A 7,716-nucleotide genomic window follows, 5' to 3' on the forward strand; every position below is an offset into this window, starting at 1 on the left:
TATTCTAACAAGAGATGCTCTTATCACCCCTATCACTCAGGAAACTATAAAGGTTTTAGGAGCTCTGTGCCAGGAACCGGGGACAAAGACCAAATACCCATTTTTTAGATGACAAAATCACAGTCACATTCACGGGTACCAGGGGTTAAGACTTCAACATATCTTTTTGAGGGACACAATGCAACTCATAATAGCTGTCACCTAGGGCACTGTCCCCACTGCAGGATTGAAGCTGGGCTGGAGGGCTACCCGTGTTCTAGCTCCAGGAAAAGGGAAGAAAGCACAGAGGAACATTATGCCTGGTGTTTTGAAGTCCACACCCAGACATGCTACACCTCACTCACCACTGCTCATTTTCCACTGGAGAGACAAGTGTCCCACGGCCACCTGCCAGGTAAGCAGCAACATCACCACCACTATGGAAGCAAAGCAAACCAAAACAGATTTTGGGATTTTTTGGAAGATAGCTGCCATCTTTGTCACAAAGAGGGGGGAAAGGCAATCATTGAATAAATCAAACCGGTGTATCACTTTTTAAAACCTTTTTATTTTGAATCACTAGATTTTTCAGAATAGTTGCACAGACAGTACTGAGAGTCTCCTCCAATCTGTGGCAGTTCCTTGGCTTTTTTAAGATTACTGGTGACAGGGGTGCCTGGGTGGCTCAGCTGATTAGGCATCTGCCTTTGGCTCAGGTCATGATCTCGGATCCTGGGATCGAGTCCCACACTGGGCTCCCTGCTCAGCGGGGAGTCTGCTTCTCCCTCTGCCCTTCCCCCCACGTGTGTGTTCTCTCTCTCTCAAATAAATAAAATCTTTTTTTAAAAAAAGATTACTGGTGACATATTTTGTAGAATATCCCTCAAGTTGGTTTGCCTGATGTTTGTATCAATTTTTATAATAGACAGCATTTAAATTTTATTTCCTTTAAAATTAACAGTCTCTTTTTTTTTTAAGATTTTATTTATTTATTTGACAGAGAGAGACATAGCAAGAGAGGGAACACAAGCAAGGGGAGTGGAAGAGGGAGAAGCAGGCTTCCCACGGAGCAGGGAGCCCAATGCGGGGCTCGATCCCAGGACCCTGGGATCATGACCTGAGCTGAAGGTAAACACTTAATGACTGAGCCACCCAAGCACCCCTAAAATTAAGAGTCTCTTGCTCGCAAAAGGTTAAATGAGAGGTATGGTTTCCATATATTTTTTTTAATAGCAATTAGGTGTTGACACTAACATTTGAGCACTCTTGCCTCTTTTCCCTCTGGCTATATACTTTTGTGCAGCTTGCTGGAAATAAGAGTGTATTGTGAAGGAACAGGTGAGATATTTTTACCATAGCTAAGGGTTGGGGGTGGGGGAATCACAAGTTCTGAGCACTGTGCTATGAGTTTCCCATATGTTTCTCCCATTTACCCTCACTGTACCCTGTGAAAAGTGGGTATGTGAGCCATTTTGCAGATGAGAAAAACTGAGGCTGAGTAGTGATATAATTTGGGATGAAACAGTAAGTGGCACAGGCAAGGTTTGAATCCCGGCTTCTCCACTATGCAGTGCTGCTTATCAATTATAACAGGACCTTTCTTCCTCAACCAAAAGCCAAGCACCATATGTCTGCTGTCTTTCTTCAAAAAATTTGATGACCCAGTCGTCATCTTCAAGGGGGCTTACAATCACAAACTGTCCCCCGACTCCACTCTCTCTTTATTCCTTTTAGTAATAGAACTTCCTGGATTGTAGAGGAGGGGGGACGCCTGGCCCCCAGCTGGAAAGCACATTCCCCAGGAACCCTTGCAGCCAGGTGTGGCCATGTGACTATGTTCGAGTCAGTGGGATCCCAGAAAACATGAGAGAAAGTTGGAGGTCATCTCCTTAAACACAAGCTACTTGCCCTAACTTCCTCCTCTCCCTTTCTGTTAGCTGGAATTTGGAAATGGAGGCAAACAAGGTCTTCCCATGTAGGTGAGGACACCCCTAGGGGACAGAGGAACAACAAGATGGAAGGAATCTAAGGCCCCAGAGCCCGGAAAGAGAATTACTACCCACCCCTACAAGACTCTCTTTGCACTGTGTTTAATTTTTTTTTTTTTTTTAAGATTTTATTTATTTGACAGTGAGAGATACAGCGAGAGAGGGAACACAAGCAGGGGGAGTGGGAGAGGGAGAAGCCGGCTTCCCGCCGAGCAGGGAGCCCGATGCGGGTCTCCATCCCAGGACCCTGGGATCATGACCTGAGCCGAAGGCAGACGCTTTAACGACTGAGCCACCCAGGCGCCCCTGCACTGTGTTTAATTTTAACCAAAGATTTGAGTCCACGTGAAATCTGTGACATGCATTAAATGGAATGACACACTAAAAAAGCTTGTTATAAGCATTCCGTAAAGCCCAAAGCCATGCAACTGGTTACTGTTAAATTATGTGCAGCAAGGCACATTCAGAAATTTCCCAACCTCATGCAAATAGAAAAAGGCACCCACTCTGACAGACAAGCTAGAAGGTGCACTGTCCTCCAACTTGGGGAACACAGCTACGCTGGATTTCAGCCCCTGAAGTCCTGAGGGATTCTCGTGCCCTCAGCCAGGCACAACTGCACAGCGAACCACATACAGTGGTTTATGTCTAAATGCAAAAAGGGGAGGGAGGGAGTGGGGGGGGGAAGAGGTCTTGAATTTTATCTAAATGAATTTTATATAAAGTGAATAGTCAGGCACTGAGGACGTTTTCTATTTAAAGAAATTCGCTGTGAACTTCTTTGCAGAGACTGCTTGCCTAATGGAGTTAGTCACCACTAAGTCATTTCTGCAAAATCCAGATTCGTGATTTGGTCTAAGCACGATCTGGCCGGAGAAATCAGATAAATTATAGATGCCGTTAATAAATTATAGAGTACTCAAAGGCAGAAGAGGAAAGAAAAAGTGACATGTGAAGCTGAATGGGATGGACTCCGGGAGTTCTTAAAGTGGTCTCCCCCTGCACCTAATCCTGGCCAGGATCCGCCCGCCCGCGGTTGTCATTTAATTAACTGCAGATGTTCCTGGGGATAGGAAATCAACTCTTGTCCAATTTTAAGTTAATGAACGAAGGGACGAGGAACAACCCGGAGAAGCTTCGCAGAGTTTAGGCAAAAGACCGACCATTAAAGAACAAATAGAGGGGACTCAGCCGCTTTCTCGCCCCGCCCCCGTTGCCCGGACAACCGCGCCGGCGTCAGGGCTGAGCCCGGGGTGCGCGCGCATGCGCCTCGGTGGCAGCCATGGGCCCCTAGCTCCCAGCTAGGCTGTTCCCGCCCCCGCCGCCGGGACACTCGCCCAGCCGGGAAGTGGGATCGCAGGGGCCCAGGAGAGAGAAGCAGCTCGTCTGGGCGCCCCCTTGGTGCTGAGCGCCCTTCGGGGAGCTCTGGAGAAGACCCCTGCCTTCCAGGCCAGCCCGTTCCCTCAAAGCTGTGAGACCGTGGTCCAGTTCGGTGACCCCCTCCAGCCTCAGTTTCCCCATTTGTAGAATGTGGGTTCACAGCCCCTATCTCAGAAGCTGAAGATTTAGAAAACTGAGAGCAAGTCGGGCTCCGTGGGGAACGCTCGCGAGGCCTTTGTGGCGGGAGTGATGGGGTGAAGGGCCCTCCCCAAACAGCCCTAGGATGTGGGTGTCATCATTCTCCCCATTTTACGGGGAAGGAAACTGAGACGCAGAAAAGTGAAGAGACCCGCCCAAGGGATTCAGCTAGTGTCTGGCAGGCCTAGGAGGGGAAGATACCCACCTTAGGGTAACCCCCACTGGAGAATCTGGGGGTGGGGTGAGCCTTTGTGATTTGGCAGGGGTGGGGAGAAGAGCAGGAAAAAGCAGCCCAGAATGCACTGGACACCATCTGGACCATAATCAGGATGGGGAAAGTGTTGGATTTAGGAGCCCAAAGATGCTGACCTTTGAAACAGTGCTTTGCTGACAAATTCTTCAGCCCTCTTGGCACCCCCACCATGGTCAAGATAGCCCACCTGAGCTTCCAACCTGAGCTCCCGTTCTGGGTTTTGTGCCTCTACTGCAGAGTTTCTGAACATCAGCACTAGTGGTATTTGGGGCCAGATCATTCTTTGAGGGGGTGGGGATGGGGCTGCCCTGTGCACTGTAAGCTGTTGGTGTTCAGCAGCATATCCAGCCTCTACTCACTAGATGCCATAAATGCTACAACCCTCAAGACGTCACAACCAAAAGTATCCCCAGATGCTGCCACATGTCCCCTGGGGGGCAAGAACCCAGTTGAGAACCACTGACCAGAGCCAAAAATTAAAAGCAGATATATTTGTTAGTTTTCACTAAATAGATTTTAAATTCTCTCACCATTGTTCTGTGCTCCAAAGTATATGCTATATTAATTCTCTCTCTAAATGATATGCAGATTCTTAAAATAGCCAGATTTTCTGGAAACTAGTCCAATTAGAGTTTATGAAACAATAGATGATTGTCATGGACAGTTCAACTGAGCGGACCAAGCATTGGCCAGAATTGGAAACCTTGGGTCTGTCCCCATTTCTGCCATTACAGGCCCTATGGCTTTGTCACTTAACCTCCTCGGACTCATTTTTCCCCTCTGTCAGATGAAAATAGTGAGATGATTTCTAAGGACCTGGAAGTGCTCAGATTTTTTTTTTTCCTTAAGATTTTATCTATTTGAGAGAGAACACAAGCGTGTGTGAGCTGGGAGGAGGGGCAGAGAGACAAGCAGACTCCCTGCTGAGTGTGGAGCATGACCCAGAGCACAATCCCAGGACCCAAGATTATGACTTGAGCTGAAATCAAGAGTCGGATGCTTAACCAGTTAAGCCACAGAGGCGCCCCCGGAGGAAGTGCTCAGATTCTGACAAGATCCCCACTCCACCTCCCCCCACCCCCCCCCACCCCTCCCCGCCCCTTGGAGTTATTAAAGCCACCAGCCTCCCTCCCCTCCCGGTGTCCTCTTCACCTCCAAATGTCTTTTGTTACTTCTCTCAGCCTCCCCTCCCGACCTGGTCCCTCAGACACATCTTTCAGAGTCAGTTTTTCCAGGCTGTTGCTACCACTCAGACAAATTCATTATTATTCCTGATTCTAACAAGTAAATTATGGTGGTGTTTAACACAGCAGTGGCAGGGGCTTGTTAATGGGAAATTGCGGTATTTAAGCACAAGACACCCTGGTGTTTCCGTGAGGAAAAATAAAATGAAATTAAACACCGGCCTTGTAAAATGCTCCATGATGTGGTGCTAAATTATAGGAATGTCCCAAGCATCCACATAAATTATTCTGACCTAGCTAGGATTCATACAAAAAGCCATAGATCATCCCTTTAGCTAATTCTCTTCAGCACCCACCTACCTTTCCATGTACTCTGCAGTGGCCGGGTTGGGTAATGGGTCAGAAGATTCTACCTTCTCTCCTCAAAGAACAGGAACTTGAAATAAGGAATTGAGATCCTGTTCCTAGAAAATGGTCCGCCCAGGACAATGCAACCTGAACCCACCAGAATGTAAGCTCAAGAGAAAAGAAAACTGATTTGCATATCGCTTCACCCCCAGTGCTTAGAACCATGTTAGACACCTAGTAGCACTCAATAAATACCTGTCGAAGGAAGGAAGGAACAAAGAGTACCTGGCTTATTTGGGTAAGTAATGAATAAAGGTGATCTAAACATTTTTGCTTGGGGTTTGAAATTATGTTCTAGAAAGTATCGGTGTACTAGACATTTCCCTCTCTTTTCACCCCTTCCCCTCATTTCATACCTTTTTTCTGTCTGTTACCCTCGCCAGTATTCATTTGACAAAGCATCTCCTGCCTCATTGGGTCCGTTCTGTGTGAGCAGCGCCTTTCTGGAGGGCTGTATTTACATGTGCTGTTGGTGGCCAGAGAAGGGATTTATTACATGGGGCTGGGGGTGGAGGTGGGGGGCAGTTCTGCGGTCCCTAAACCTGATTCGTGCACCCCGCCCTCACCATGTTGCACCTGGTCTTATCCCAGGAGTTTGTTCCATATGTTTGTGGTTTGCTGTTTGAAAACAGCACCTTAACGCAGACAATTCAAAACAGGTGGACGCAATGAAGAAATGTCATTTGGAAATGGAACTTCACAGGCAAACTTCATGCTGCCATTTTCTATCCCAAGGGGTCCGATCCTATTTCATAGCATCTTCATGTTTTTATTAGAATCCATCACAGAAGCAATCAAGGGACAGACTTCCTTTTAAAAATGGTCAATAATATTCATTTCTTTTGGACAACGACTTCTTAAGGAGAAGAACCATCTGTAGTAAAAATCTGTATTTGGCTCAGGGGGTGATACAGGGAGGGGGACTCCAACCCTTTCATATTTCAATTATCTGAACATAACGGTTATATCAAGCCTAACTCCCACACATTTTCAAAAAATTTTAGTTTGTCCTAATCGTAGTCTTAAAGGTGATATCCTGGATACAATTCTTTTCTTTGGGGCCATTTCTCCTACAGACCAATGTTTACTATCATGAATTGAAGCAGTGACTCAACCTCAAGGTGTCCTCGGTGCAGAAGACCAAAAGTTAGAAGTACTGGTCTTCTCATTTAAATTTCGATAAACGTCAGTTAATTTATACAATGCGAGGGGCGCCTGGGTGGCTCAGTGGGTTAAGCATCTGCCTTCGGCTCAGGTCATGATCCTGGGGTCCTGGGATCGAGCCCCACATCAGGCTCCCTGCTCAGTGGGGAGTCTGCTTCTCCCTCTGCCCCCTCCCCCTGCTTGTGCTCTCTCTTTCTCTTTCTCAAATAAATAAATAAAAATATAAAAAAAAAAGAAATTTAAAAAAATTTACACAATGCGAAAGTCAGGAGGGAACCTATTTGCTAAGCCAAAGACTTCCAGTTCAGCATCCATGGAATCTAGATGAAGGACCAGGCATCATGCTAAATGCCTTCCCAACGTTATCCTATGAAACCTCTCCAACCAATTAAGGGTCATTAGTTCCATCTTTGGGTAATGAAATTGAGCCATACAGTAGTTAACAACTTGCCCCAGGTCCCCAAACTAAGAAGTCCTCTGTGCCCCTTGACCTTAGAAATAGGGCCAGTGGGTGCCAAAAGCAGGGAAATGGGCTTCAGCTTTATGTCAAGAACTTCCTGATGCTTAGCGCCTTCCTCCTCTTCTGTCCTTCTGCTGTTGTCCCCAAAAGCTGCACCATGATTCTGGAATGCCCTTCCCAGCCCACAGCATTCTCTTTTCTTACTCAAAATGTTTTACAAATACATTCGCAGGTCCTCATTACATTCATTTCTATGGGCAGAGCCAAGATATTCCACTTTATGTTTAAGCAAACGGAGATGAGGTCCCCTGAGCTAGAATTCAGATCCTTTCCTGCCACTCTGCCCAGACTAGCTAATTATCCTCCTCTCCCTAAGTCGGTTCCCTTGGCCCCACAGGAACTGGCCTGCGTTTGACATCTTTATAGAACAGTCTCTTCATACGTCAGGCTGACGTTTGGGTTCCATCACCTGCTTTGTATGTGAGTGGTAAGAGAGGCTCCCCATGTCCTTTGACAACCAAAGATTCTCATATCCCCTCCTCTAAATATTACAAGGTGGCATTTTATGGCTTTTCCAACACTATTTCTTCATTCAAGTGCAGGACAAGGATTCGAGCAAAATCCAGATGTGGGGGATGCCTGGGTGGCTCAGTCGGTTAAGCATCTGCCTTCGGCTCAGGTCATGATCCCAGGGTCCTGGGA

The sequence above is a fragment of the Phoca vitulina genome, unplaced genomic scaffold, assembly GCF_004348235.1.
Source record: "Phoca vitulina isolate PV1807 unplaced genomic scaffold, GSC_HSeal_1.0 scaffold89, whole genome shotgun sequence".
NCBI classification, from domain to species: Eukaryota; Metazoa; Chordata; class Mammalia; order Carnivora; family Phocidae; genus Phoca; species Phoca vitulina.